Below are 12,178 nucleotides of genomic sequence, written 5' to 3'. Positions count from 1 at the left end.
TTGAAGAAGGTTTCCTCATAGCAAGCTCAACTCTTAGAAAATCAGTAATGGATTTGTCCATTATACTCATGTCAAATTTTTTTTGCATTATTGTGTTTGTTGTACTGCTACTAAATTTTGTTCTTATTGAAATTTCCCAAAAAGCAGTTTAAATTTTATATGAAACATGTGAAAATGCAATCTATGCTGAAATCATGGTTAAAAAACATAGTTTTTTTTAAAAAAGTGGTTGTTAACTTTTGAGCTTCATGAAAACTTTATACATTACAAATTTTGCAAGGAATTTTACTTGAGTGATTCACTTCCTGTTCTAAAATTTTAACTTTTTATCAACCAGTATATGTTTAGAGAAATATTCCACATGCAAAGCAAAAGAGTTGAAGAATTTTCTTCTTGGGATTAAATATCTTTTATGTATACATTGATCAAATGTGTATTTAATATGAGCAACTGATTTGATCTTTCCACTAGAAAGATACAATTAAATAGGCAATTTGGTTCTCTGGATTAGTTTCCTATGTCTGCTGTAATAAATTATTGCAAATTGGGTGGCTTAAATTAAAAAAATTCATTCTCCCACAGTTCTTAAATCCAGAAGTCCAAAATCAAGTTGTCCTCTGGACCATCTTCTTTTATAGACTCTAGAGGGGAACCTGTTCCATGCCTTTCTCTTAGCCTCTGGTGTGGCCGTCCATCCTTGATATTCCTTGGCTTAATACATTCATCCCTTCTATCTCTGCCTCGCTCATCACATGGTTTTTCTCCTGTGTCTTCGTCTCTTCTCTTCTTATAAGGACAGGATCATATTGGATTAGGGTCCACCCTAATTCAGCATGACCTCATTTTAACTTGATTACATCTGCAAGAATGCTTTTTACAAATAAGGTCACATTCTTAGGTGCCAAGGGTTAGGATTTAAATGTATCTTTGGGGGTCAGGGGTATAATTCAACTGATTTAACACACTGTCTTTTTTATATCTATATAGATAGGTTTAGATATATATTTTTTAACTGAGAATAAAGTTAAGAAAGAAACATTTATTTTAAAAACAGAAAATTATCTTCTTCTAGAACAATGGTTGTTTCACTTGTGACAAGACATGATCTATGAATAGGTTTTTGCTGTTTGCTTAGAATGATTTGGCAGTACCATTTCTTGAACATAGTTTCTTGATAAAACTTTTTCCCATTAACTGAATAGCTCTATTTTTTTAAATTAGAGAACAATAGTTATCTTGTTTGTTTACTTGATATCAGAGTTCAAATAATAGGGTTATAATTTTATGGTCTCAGGCATATGTCCATATTACATATATAAACAAATGTGATGCCCTAAAGACATTAGAGATGGTATGACATTTGTGTTTATAATTTTACTTAGAATTATTCTTTGTAAGTAAATTAACTGAGCCAGTTTTCCTTTGTTGTACTTGATTCAAAACAGGACTACTTTTTATTTTCCTGAGTAAGATATTTACTTTAGATTAAGATTAAGAAAAAAATTGGTGACCTTTCAAAAAGAACATAAGCATTAATTCTACTGTTTATTATAGAAAAGCTCATTCTTGTGAATTCTTTCTAATATATAACTTGGAATGTGGTATATAGATCATCAGTACATTTTTATCACATCTTTTTTATTGTCATCTCCCACATATTTAGACAACAGTCACAGATTTTCCATGTAATAAAACTTACACTGTGTAAGTTTCAATAAAAAGATTTTATATGTATTTTCTTCTCTTTGAGCTTCTGAAAAGGAAGTAAAGCATTATAAAATCCTATTGTGGGTCCTCGTGTTTTGCCATTCTTGCATGAAACACATGAAATATCCAAAAGTACTTTTCTTGCAGGTAAAACTTGCTTCAAATTATTCTTTACATATAATAGTCACTCAGTAAATGTTTATGAAGTGAATGAAGGAAATTGCAATTAGTCCTTCTGCTTGTAGATAGCATCCAAAAGAGTGTTATTAGAAGGTAAAGCAATTCTGAAGCTAACTCTGTTATGCACCTTCATGTTAAATATTTTTCTAAAATTTTATATGAAAGGTAATCAGAGATGGGAATTAGAAAGTTTGCAATGTGGGAAAGTGGCAATATAATCTTTATTTCCCAGAACTTTTCAGTAAATTGAAGGATTTAAAGTTTATATTTTTATCTCATTTCCAAGTGAATGTTGAAACCTTGAGGAAAAAACAAAGTATCTGGTTAATGAACAGTTGACTATGCATTTTGAGATTGGGGTTTGGTTTTGTAGACTATGGATCAAATTACTAGAGGAGTGGTTCTCCACCCTGACTATGCTTTAGCATAGAGAAGTTTTTTAAAAATAGTTATTTAGGCCCTGCCTCTACTGGTTACTCTCTTTTGTTCCGATTACTAGCTGTGTGGCTTTGAGCATTTTTTAGTTCTCAGAATCACATTCTCGAGAAGTGATGATACAGTAGTAGTGGACTTTTGGATAAGATTGTGTCTTACAGAAATTGAAAATAAAATATAATATATACTTAGAGATGTGCTGATCTAATTAGGAAAACTTTGAACTGAAAAACAGGGATTTGAGGAGATAAATATGCAAATTAAACAATAAAGATTTTATTATTAAGAGCATCAATAATGATGAAGTAAATACCCTGTGTTCCTGGTAAAAATACTTGGGGAAAATATTAGGAAATTGTACCTTTGCCTCAAATGTTTATATTCCAAGTCCCAGACTATGTCTGAAACTGGAGTGGACTGATTTCTTAGGTGAGGAATTTAACATCAATAGAGTATTCCCAGTGAAGTTGAATAACCATTTGCTAAGAGTATAACAGTGGTAGATATGATGGTGATCAGGACACGCTAGCTTATGGAATGCTTATGAATTGGAAAACCTCTAAGGTTCTTTTTCAACTCGAATAGGCTGTGTTTGTGAATAATTGACAGTCTTTTGTTAGCATTTATTTATTCATGTATACATTTTGAAAACTTACTGGAAGATAAAATTTAGGACATGAAGGAAAATAGAATACACTGTATAGTATCATGGGGGCAATTAAATAACATAATTGTATTTCATTTATACATATACATGTGTTGGCTATTTCTGTTACCATTTAGGAGCTAACGTAAATGTATGAAATAGGAATTCAATATACTTAAATGTACAGAAAGAAATTGTACTAGAAAAGCTGTCATCTTGATCCAGGATTTTTGAAGAGAAGCTTCTTGAAAACAAATATAAATATGCATTATATTGTATTTGAAATTATTCTTGGGTAAGACTCAGGTGCTAACATTAATTAATTTCTGTCATTGGTCCTTGCCTGCATGTCCTTTACTGAGCATGCAGCTGATGAAGTTGCTTTTGATGCTGCTATTATTGCTTATTAATAGCCAGAATTTTGGAGAGAGAGAGAGTCCAGTTTCCTGGAAGAAAAACTGCTGAGGATAGAGAAATAGTACTCATAAGAGAAAGGCTAAGTAAGTATAATGGGTCTTAGAGTATAGGACTTGATTGATTCCGGAGCCCCAGAGGGAATGAAGGGAAAGGAATTTCTAGAGAAGACCATCTAGTTCTGGCTTTAAAGAGCAAAATGAAAACATCAATAGTTATTTTCTTTTTTCTCCTATATATTTCTAAAGCAATATAAAGATAATAAAAGTGTAAAAGTAAAATTGAGCTACCTTTTTTTAATATATTTTAAAATATATTTTATTGATTTTTTACAGAGCGGAAGGGAGAGGGATAGAGAGTTAGAAACATTGATGAGAGAGAAACATCGATCAGCTGCCTCCTGTACACTCCCTACTGGGTATGTGCCTGCAACCAAGGTACATGCCCTTGACCGGAATCGAACCTGGGACCTTTGAATCCGCAGGCCGACGCTCTATCCATTGAGCCAAACCGGTTAGGGCTGAGCTACCTTTTTTTAACCTCACTTCCCCTACTCTAGAGTTTTACTACTTTTAGTTTTACTGGATTTTAGCAAGTCATTCCCTATTTTGAAATGTTTTAACTCCATAATAGAATTCAATATATATTACTGTCTATGAATAAAGAGGCACCAGAGAAATGAATATATATTGGGTCAAACCATCAGCATATTACTGGTTGAGTTCTTCAGAAGTAAAGTGTTTTTGTTAGGTTTTGCTTTTGGGTTATAAAAGCAATACTCATGGTTTTTAAAATAAGAAACAATATGGAAAAGTATAAAAGTAAAATTTGTAGCCATTCTGTTTCTACTTCCCACAAGTAACTTCAATTACCTTTTAATGTATCATTTCAGAGGTCTATCCAAATACAAGTGACACACACATGTATATACACACCTACACATATGCATATACTGTTATATGCTTTTTATTACACAAATACAACAGATCCATTGTTTTTGCTAGTAGCCTTTATGCTGTTTGTCTCTTTAATATTGATTTGTAAGAGCTCTTTGTATACTAATAAAATGTGCCTTTTTTAATGTGTTTCAAACATTTTTCTGTAGTTTAATTTGCCCTTCAGGTTGATTTAATGGTAGTTTCTCTTTCTCATACTGAAATTTTAAATTTTGGGTTAGTCAAATTATTACTTGTTTCTGTTATGGCTTCTGGAGTTTATGTCCAAAATGATAAAATCTATAACATCATTTTATCTTTCCCACCATTATGGCTGAATTTTTGATAAGGGACTTTATTTTATTCCAGAAGTTTTAGGTTCAGAGCTAAATTAAAAGGAAGGTACAGAGATTTCCTATAGACCCTCTGGCCCCAAACATGTATAGCCTTCCCCATTATCAATATTCCCACCGCAGTGGTGCATGTGTTACATCTGATGAACTTACATTGACACATCATCATCTACAGTCTACAGTTTACATTAGGGTTCACTATCGGTGTGGGTTTGGACAAATGTCAAATGACGTGTATCCGCTATAACAGTATTAGACACAGTAGTTTCACTCCCTTAAAAATCCTCTATGCCTATTAAGCCCCTGTTTTTAAATAAAGTTCTGATGTTTAAATCTTTAAATAACTGGAATCTTGTTAGTGTCCTAACAACTTTTATTGAATCATCTTTTCTTAAAATGTCACCTTTATTCTATATTTTAAAAGTTACGGATATGCGAGTGTATCTCAGGATTCTCCATTATACAAACTTTTGTCTATTCCTTTTGTAGAACTAAACTCTTTATTTACTATATCTTTATAATGTTTTTAATATCTGCAAGGACTGGTTCCCTCTTGCTCCTCTTTTTTTTTTTTTTTAATATTCCTAGATAATTACATGCTTTTTATCAGATCAACTTTTTTTAAGTTCTCAAAATAAAAAATCCTATTGGTATTATAATTGAAATCTTATTAGAATGATAGGTTAATCTAAGCAGAATAAGAAGTCTTAGAATATTGATTATATCTGTCCTGAAAGCAAATTACATGTCTTGCAGATATCTAGATTTATTTATTCTGAGTTATTTATTTGTGTGTGTGTGTGTGTGTGTGTGTGTGTTTATATTAAATGGACTTGTTTCTAGTTTTTCTTTTCTAATTGAGCATGGCTTAGATATAGTAGAAACATTGATTTCCATATACTAATCATATAACTAGCTACCTTTTTAAATTTTTTTTCTTAGGTTTTCCATACCTTCCACGTCTTTCTCCCACCTAATTAGCTAGTATATACAGAACAATAGCAATTTAACTAGAGGCTCGGTGCACAAATTCGTGCACGGCTGGGGTCCCTCCGGGAGGCCTGCAGGGACTAGGCTGAAACTGGCAGGCCAATGCCACTGCTCCTGCCTGCCACTCCTGCTCACCTGGCCCCACTGCACCTGCCGTGGGCTCACACCCAGTCAGTTCTGATGAGGCCAGTCAGTCCTGATGGGGAGAGGCTCACACCACCACATCAGTGCTCACCAGCCATGAGCCCTGCATCTGGCACCCGTCCTGAGGGGGTAGGGAGTAGACAGGACACGATCGGCCCTCTAGGCGGGCAGTAGGACACCCTTACCTGCCTGGTATCCGGATCCATCCCGCTGACATTCGCGCAGGTTGTCAGGAGTCACCTCGTGGCTGCTTTTATATCATTTCTTCCTTGTGGAGCATCTAGGGAGGGAAAGCGACCGCGGTGCCTGAGGCCAACTTCCAGGAAGCTGGCAGCACTGTTAAGATCATGCCGGCAGCGCCAGTCTGTCAGTGCCTGGCCCATTCTCCAGAGATTGGACCTGCAGGACTACTGAGGGATTGAGTGACTGCCGCCTGGCTGGTGGGCCACCAGGACAGATCTGTCGGTTGAGTGGCAATCCCACTGTGGGAGCACACTGACCCCCAGGGGGCAGCTCCTGCATTGAGCATCTGCCTCCTGGTGGTCAGTGCGCGTCATAGCTACTGGTCAACCAGTTGTTCAGTCGCTTAGGCTTTTATATATAGACTAGAGGCCCGGTGCACAAAATTCGTGCACTCAGAGGGTAGGGTCCCTCAGCCCAGACTGAGCCACCATTGGGGCAACCAAGCCTCCTGCTTGCTCCAGTTCCGTGGCTGTCGGCGGCCATCTTGGTTGGGTTAATTTGCATATAGTTGCTCTGATTGGCTGGTGGGCGTGGCTTAAAGCATAGTGAATGTATGGTCAATTTGCATGTTTGTCTTTTATTAGTGTAGATTGTTTTTAACTTTTTTTGGCCCACTAATACTTTTACCACCATAGATATGACAACCTTGCAGCTCTCATAGCTCTGATTACAGGAAAATTAGGTGTTTGCAAATAAAATAATTATTTAAAAAGTGAAACAAAATTGAATGAGTAGTTGAATTCTTAGAGTTATATGAAACCAATTTTCTGATGACAGAGTTAAACTTGCTCTTTTTATCTGTGGCTACTTTAAGATTTGCTTTTTATCCTCAATCTTCAGAAATTTGACATGATGTGTCTAGAATTTGTTTCCTTTTATATTTTCTTCTAGAGTTGTGCTGAGCTTGAATCTATAAGTTGATGTTTTTCACCAAAATTGGGTATTTATCCCATTACTTTTTCAAAGATTTTTTCTTGCCTCATTTCCTCTCTCTTCTCCTTCTGGGACATAAAATATGTGTATGATAGACTGCTCAATATTGTTCCATGGGTATGTGGGTCACTGAGACTGAAATTTTTTTGTAATATTTTCTATCTGTTCTTCAGAAATTTATATTGATCTGTCTTCAAGTTCTTTGGTTGGTTTCCCTATCATCTCCAATACACTGTTAACCCCATCCTGTGAAATTTTTATTTTTATATTGTACTTTTTAATTCTGTGATTTCAGTTCAATTCTTTTATTAAAAAAGTATTTATTGTGGTTAGATCTATACATAACATAACTTATTATTTTAACTATTTTAAGTATACCAATTGAATTCTTTTTTATTGTTTCCATTTTCTGCTAAGAGTCTCTGCGTGCACTCATTATGATGTTATTTTACTTTATGTTCTTGTCCTTAAAGTACTTGTCCAAGTCATCTCAAAGTCTGTTCTATTGCCTGCTTTTTTCTATGAATGCTGGGTCACATTTTCCTATTTGTTTACACCTCTAATTTTTTTATAATTTACTGGATAGATGATATACTTTAGAGACTCTGGATTCTATTATCTTTCTCTGAAGACCATTGACTGTTTGTATAACAATTAAATTATTGGCTGCTTGTCTTTAAGGAAGGTTTGATTTTACGTTTTGTAAGAATAAGCCTCTTTTGGTTTTGCCCTTAATCCCAAGGTGACTGTTAGGACTGGGATATAATCTTGGCTCCTAAAATGTGGCCCTTCAGGGATTTATGTAAAAAGTTTGAGTTGTTCACCACGCTGCTTTAATTTGATGAGATTCAAACTCCTTTTCTCATTCAGTGGGCAGCAGCAGAAATCCCTGTTCCAGCCTTCAACCTTTTACTTCCTGTGGGTTCTTTGGAGTCTTCCCCATGCATACAGTTCAGGAGTCAGCCCAAGTGGGAGTATGTAATATTTTTACTCTGCCTCAGTTTTCTTACTTTCTGAAATCCACCTCTCCCCACCCTCAATTATCAGCCATTCTTTCAACCCTGAACAGTAACCTCTGATACCTCAAGCCAGTAAGTGTGGCCTTCCTGCTTTTTAGTTCTAGCAGTCCCCACTGCTTTTTACCTAAAGGGATAAGCAATATAAATGGAGATCCAGTCCAGCCATGTTCTCTTCTCTGAATGAGTGAAATCCTCTTTCTTTCTTTCTGTTGCTTTTGGTCACTCTCCATTGTGTCTTTAAATAGTCGTTTTTCTGTTTGTGTTAGTATTTTCCACAGTTTATATTTGCTGTCAGTGGATAATAGGTCTGATTGAAGTTACTCTACCATTACCAGAATTAATTCCTGGGTGGGTTTGTTTTACTTTCATAGTTACCTATTCACTTTATTATTTCACATTCAAGTATACTATGTCACTCCACGACCAATTTAGTCACTTAGACCTAGGTTGGATTCTGGCTCTGCCATTTATTATAATGTTACTTCAAATCTCTGATTTCTAGTGTCCTTTTATGTAAAATGGAAATGATCACATGTACCTTATTAGGTTGGTTGCTTTTGAATATTAAATGTGAAAATATGTGTGAAACATGTGCCACAGGGCCTAGAAATTTCTTGCCACTCATAAATGCTGCTTGCTACCTTTATTTACCATAATTATTCTATAATTTGGAAGGTCAGATATTACCATATGGAACAGCTTACCCAAGATCTTACTGCTAGGTAACAGGAGTATAGATTAATTAAATCAATTCTGCAAGATAAGTTTGTTTCCCAGAGATTCCAGTTTTAGTATTATCCAATATGAGGAAAAATTGATGGTCTGATGGTGATTCAGAGGGGGAAGAGCTAAATGAAATTTACTAATAGTCAAGCCACACAGTCAGGGTTCTGGATGATGTCTTCTTCTCTTCTCCGAGCACTTAAGAGCCAGACAACTAACTGACTGGTGACAGCAGATACTACTGTAGCATTTTTTTTCCTATCAGAGAAGAATGAATCTAAGCAAGTTTCTAATTTTAGAGCGAAACAGAATATTCAGTGAGCATACTCCGGCTCAGTGAAACAAGTAGTACGTGTGCATATGGTCAGTAAAGAGCATAATAGCACTATGTAATGAACTAGTCTCTCCTTCAGCTTTACATGTAACTCAAAAATGAATGATTTTTCCCCTAGGCAAACATGCAATTTCAGAAACTTGTTATGCAATGAGCTTTTCTATGAATAGTTAACATCAATGTTTGTTCTGTCTGCTGGAATCATGGTATGTGTTTTTTTGTGTGTTGTATCGAAGCAATGCATAAGATTTTTTGCGTAATTTTAAAAACATTTTTCTACAGTGGAAACAATTTAATGCTGAAGGTAAAAAGGGAAAGTGATTGAGGTTGCATCAACTCTCTCTGGTAAGCATTATTACAGTTGCTATTCACATTTATGTCTGTTCAAATAGAAACCCATCAGTCATGTAAACTTAGGGCCAGATTATGATCACACATGCATAGCATGAATTGCCACATATCGTTTTTCCACCAAAAAAAGACATGCTGAGTAACATCTGAGATTAAAATCTGTCCTTTCAAATTTATTTTATTTTTATCCAGACTCAGAAGCAAAATGCAGTGTCAGAAGAGGAAATAAAATAATTCCTGTGAGGATGTGTTTTCTTTTATTACATATAATTCTTGAAGAGTCAGATGTTTATATATTTCTGTAATCATAATAATGACTCTGAGAGATAATAGAAAAATTATTATTTATCATTTTAAAATGGAAACTTTATGTCCTTGTGAAAATATATGCACTAACATGCATTTTAAGGAAAGGCCATATTATCAAAAGAGCATTACGTAAGTTTATAATATGTGAGAAGCAAACAAAAGCTATTTATATAGAACATGCAATTTCCCGGAATAGATTTTATATTTGTTTCCATGAAAACTTAAAATTTTTTTTAAACATAACAATAAAATAAAATATTTAAAATAATAAAACTGTCTTTTTGGCTTTTTTTTTTTTTAAGTATAAAGGAATTGCACAGTTTTGAAGATAAAAATCTTCATTTACATTTCCTCTGAGCCAAAGAAATTTAATTCCATTTACACAGTGTTGTTTTTGAACAGTGTTTATTAAGAACTTTTTATGAGCAAAGCACTGTACTAAGTATTTTTAGGGGATACAAAAGAAAAAAATGAATCTGGTAACATCCTGCCTCTAAGATGTGTGTAGCTTGGTAGAACAAATAAAACTACAAAGATGGCATATGGATATGAACAGAGTGGGCAGATTTCACAGTATAGTTCTCAATAGTTAGCTCCCAGAGAACAATGTTGGTCTGTCCCATTTTTAATTGTATTTCAGAATTACAAGTGATTTTTAAGAAAGCTAGCTGGCATAGTTCCTGGAGCATAATAGGTGTTCAATAAATGTTTTTAAAATAACATGAAAATACTTACCTGGCAGGGGAGATACCATGATCACGAAGGTGGTTTTCCCAGGGTGAGGCTTATCCATTGCACTCCGGATGTGCTGACCCCTGCGATTTCCCCAAATGTGGGAAACTCGACTGCATAATTTGTGGTAGTGGGAGACTGCAAAAAAAAGAAAGAAAAAGAAATGAATATTTTCTCTCATGCTTGGAGTTGGAGAGCAGGCTAGATGTTGTGTGAGTCTCTGTGTGTGTGTTAACTAGCTCTGTGGTTAAACCAGTTATTTTAGATTTAGATTGATTTTATCATCTTTGTGACCTTGGGCAAATTACTTCTTTAACTTCATTTTCTTCATCTGTCAAATGTGGTGATAATATCTGCATCATAAGTTTGTTGTGAAGAGTGAATGAGACAATGTATGTTGGGCTTATATTATAGTGGCTGTAGTAGTTTAGGTTAGGAAAAAACATTGTTACAGTTATTGTTCTCATTATTTTTACTAATAAAGAATGGATGAGAGTACCTTGTTATGAAACAGAACTAGTTAAACCATAACATTGACTTGGCATGTGTATAAATAGCAGAATTTTTATTCCAAAGAGGAAGTACTTTATTTAATCTGTACTATTTGTGTGTGTTTTTAATTAAGGGAAAATATCATGAGCTATAAATAAAATATACTTATTATTTAATTTTTTACCTAGTTATTTTGTCTTTGCTAAGTGAAAACTCAAATAATCACTGGGGAATTATTATTTACTCTTTCATTTATTTATTTATCCATTCCACAAGTATTGACTGAGCATACCTGTTTTCCGGACATTGTGGCGGGAACTAGTGATAGCGCTGTGAGCAAGGCTGACCAGCTCCCTGCCTTCAAAAACTTTACAGTTAATTGGAATCCTAGTTCATTTTTCAGACCTGGATTTGCAAGTCCACGCACCAGAGGTGGCTCACAGGTGGTGAACAGTGTCCTAGGCACTGCGTTTGAGATCTAAGGAGCAGACGTCACATGAATGAGGGTTCCTTTTTTGACTCCATGAATCATAATAATTCCAGACAGCACCAGCTTGCAAAGTTACATTATTAGCCCACATCCTGAAAGTTATATGTAATTATTCTCTGTCCTGTTAAAGGAAAGATATATTTTCCAGTTTGCCTTACCAAATTATGAGGGCTTCGGTACAAATGGATAACAAAAGTTAGGTAAGAAAAGTGCATCATCACAATTTAATCTAACTACTATTATACTTCTGTTAATTCCATTATCTGGTCTACTTTAAGTAAAAATAATTAAATTCTCTTTACCTTTTGAGTATTAGGAAACCTTGGGCCTTGGACCGCCTAGGGTAATAGCTATATCTGTTTGGAACTTTTCTTCTATCTTCCCCACCATTAATTACCATATTGTTAACTGTTGTGAAAGAACTTTGTTGATGAAGATATTCTGCTAAATCTCAAAAAAGGCTATAAACCCTTCCCTTCTCTGCTTTTCTGTTTATTGTTTGAAGGAGACAGAACTATTTTTGAAAGAAACTAAGAAAATAAGCATTTGCAGTTTGTTTTAAGTTCTTATCTATAGGATGATTTGGGCAAGTACTAGTATACTTGTCCTTTGTGCTCTGCTGTAAGGTACAGGTGATAACATTCACCTGCTGGTTATGTGCTTCAGATTTCAAAATAAGCAGCTTTAGAAAGTAAAAACTTTGATATAGTTAGCTGTTGTATTTAGTGGCAAGAGATCATAATTAATT

At 34.6% G+C, this 12,178-nt stretch overlaps 1 pseudogene; it reads left to right on the top strand.

The window, feature by feature from the left end:
• The first annotated feature begins 10,443 nt into the window (after nucleotides 1–10,443).
• LOC132238989 (U1 spliceosomal RNA) lies at nucleotides 10,444–10,628 on the top strand (annotated as a pseudogene).
• Nucleotides 10,629–12,178: the final 1,550 nt, after the last annotated feature.

Source organism: Myotis daubentonii, chromosome 7 (genome assembly GCF_963259705.1).
Source record: "Myotis daubentonii chromosome 7, mMyoDau2.1, whole genome shotgun sequence".
NCBI lineage: Eukaryota > Metazoa > Chordata > Mammalia > Chiroptera > Vespertilionidae > Myotis > Myotis daubentonii.
The sequence above is the reverse complement of the archived record's forward strand: the minus strand, read 5'-3'. Positions and strand labels throughout refer to the sequence as shown.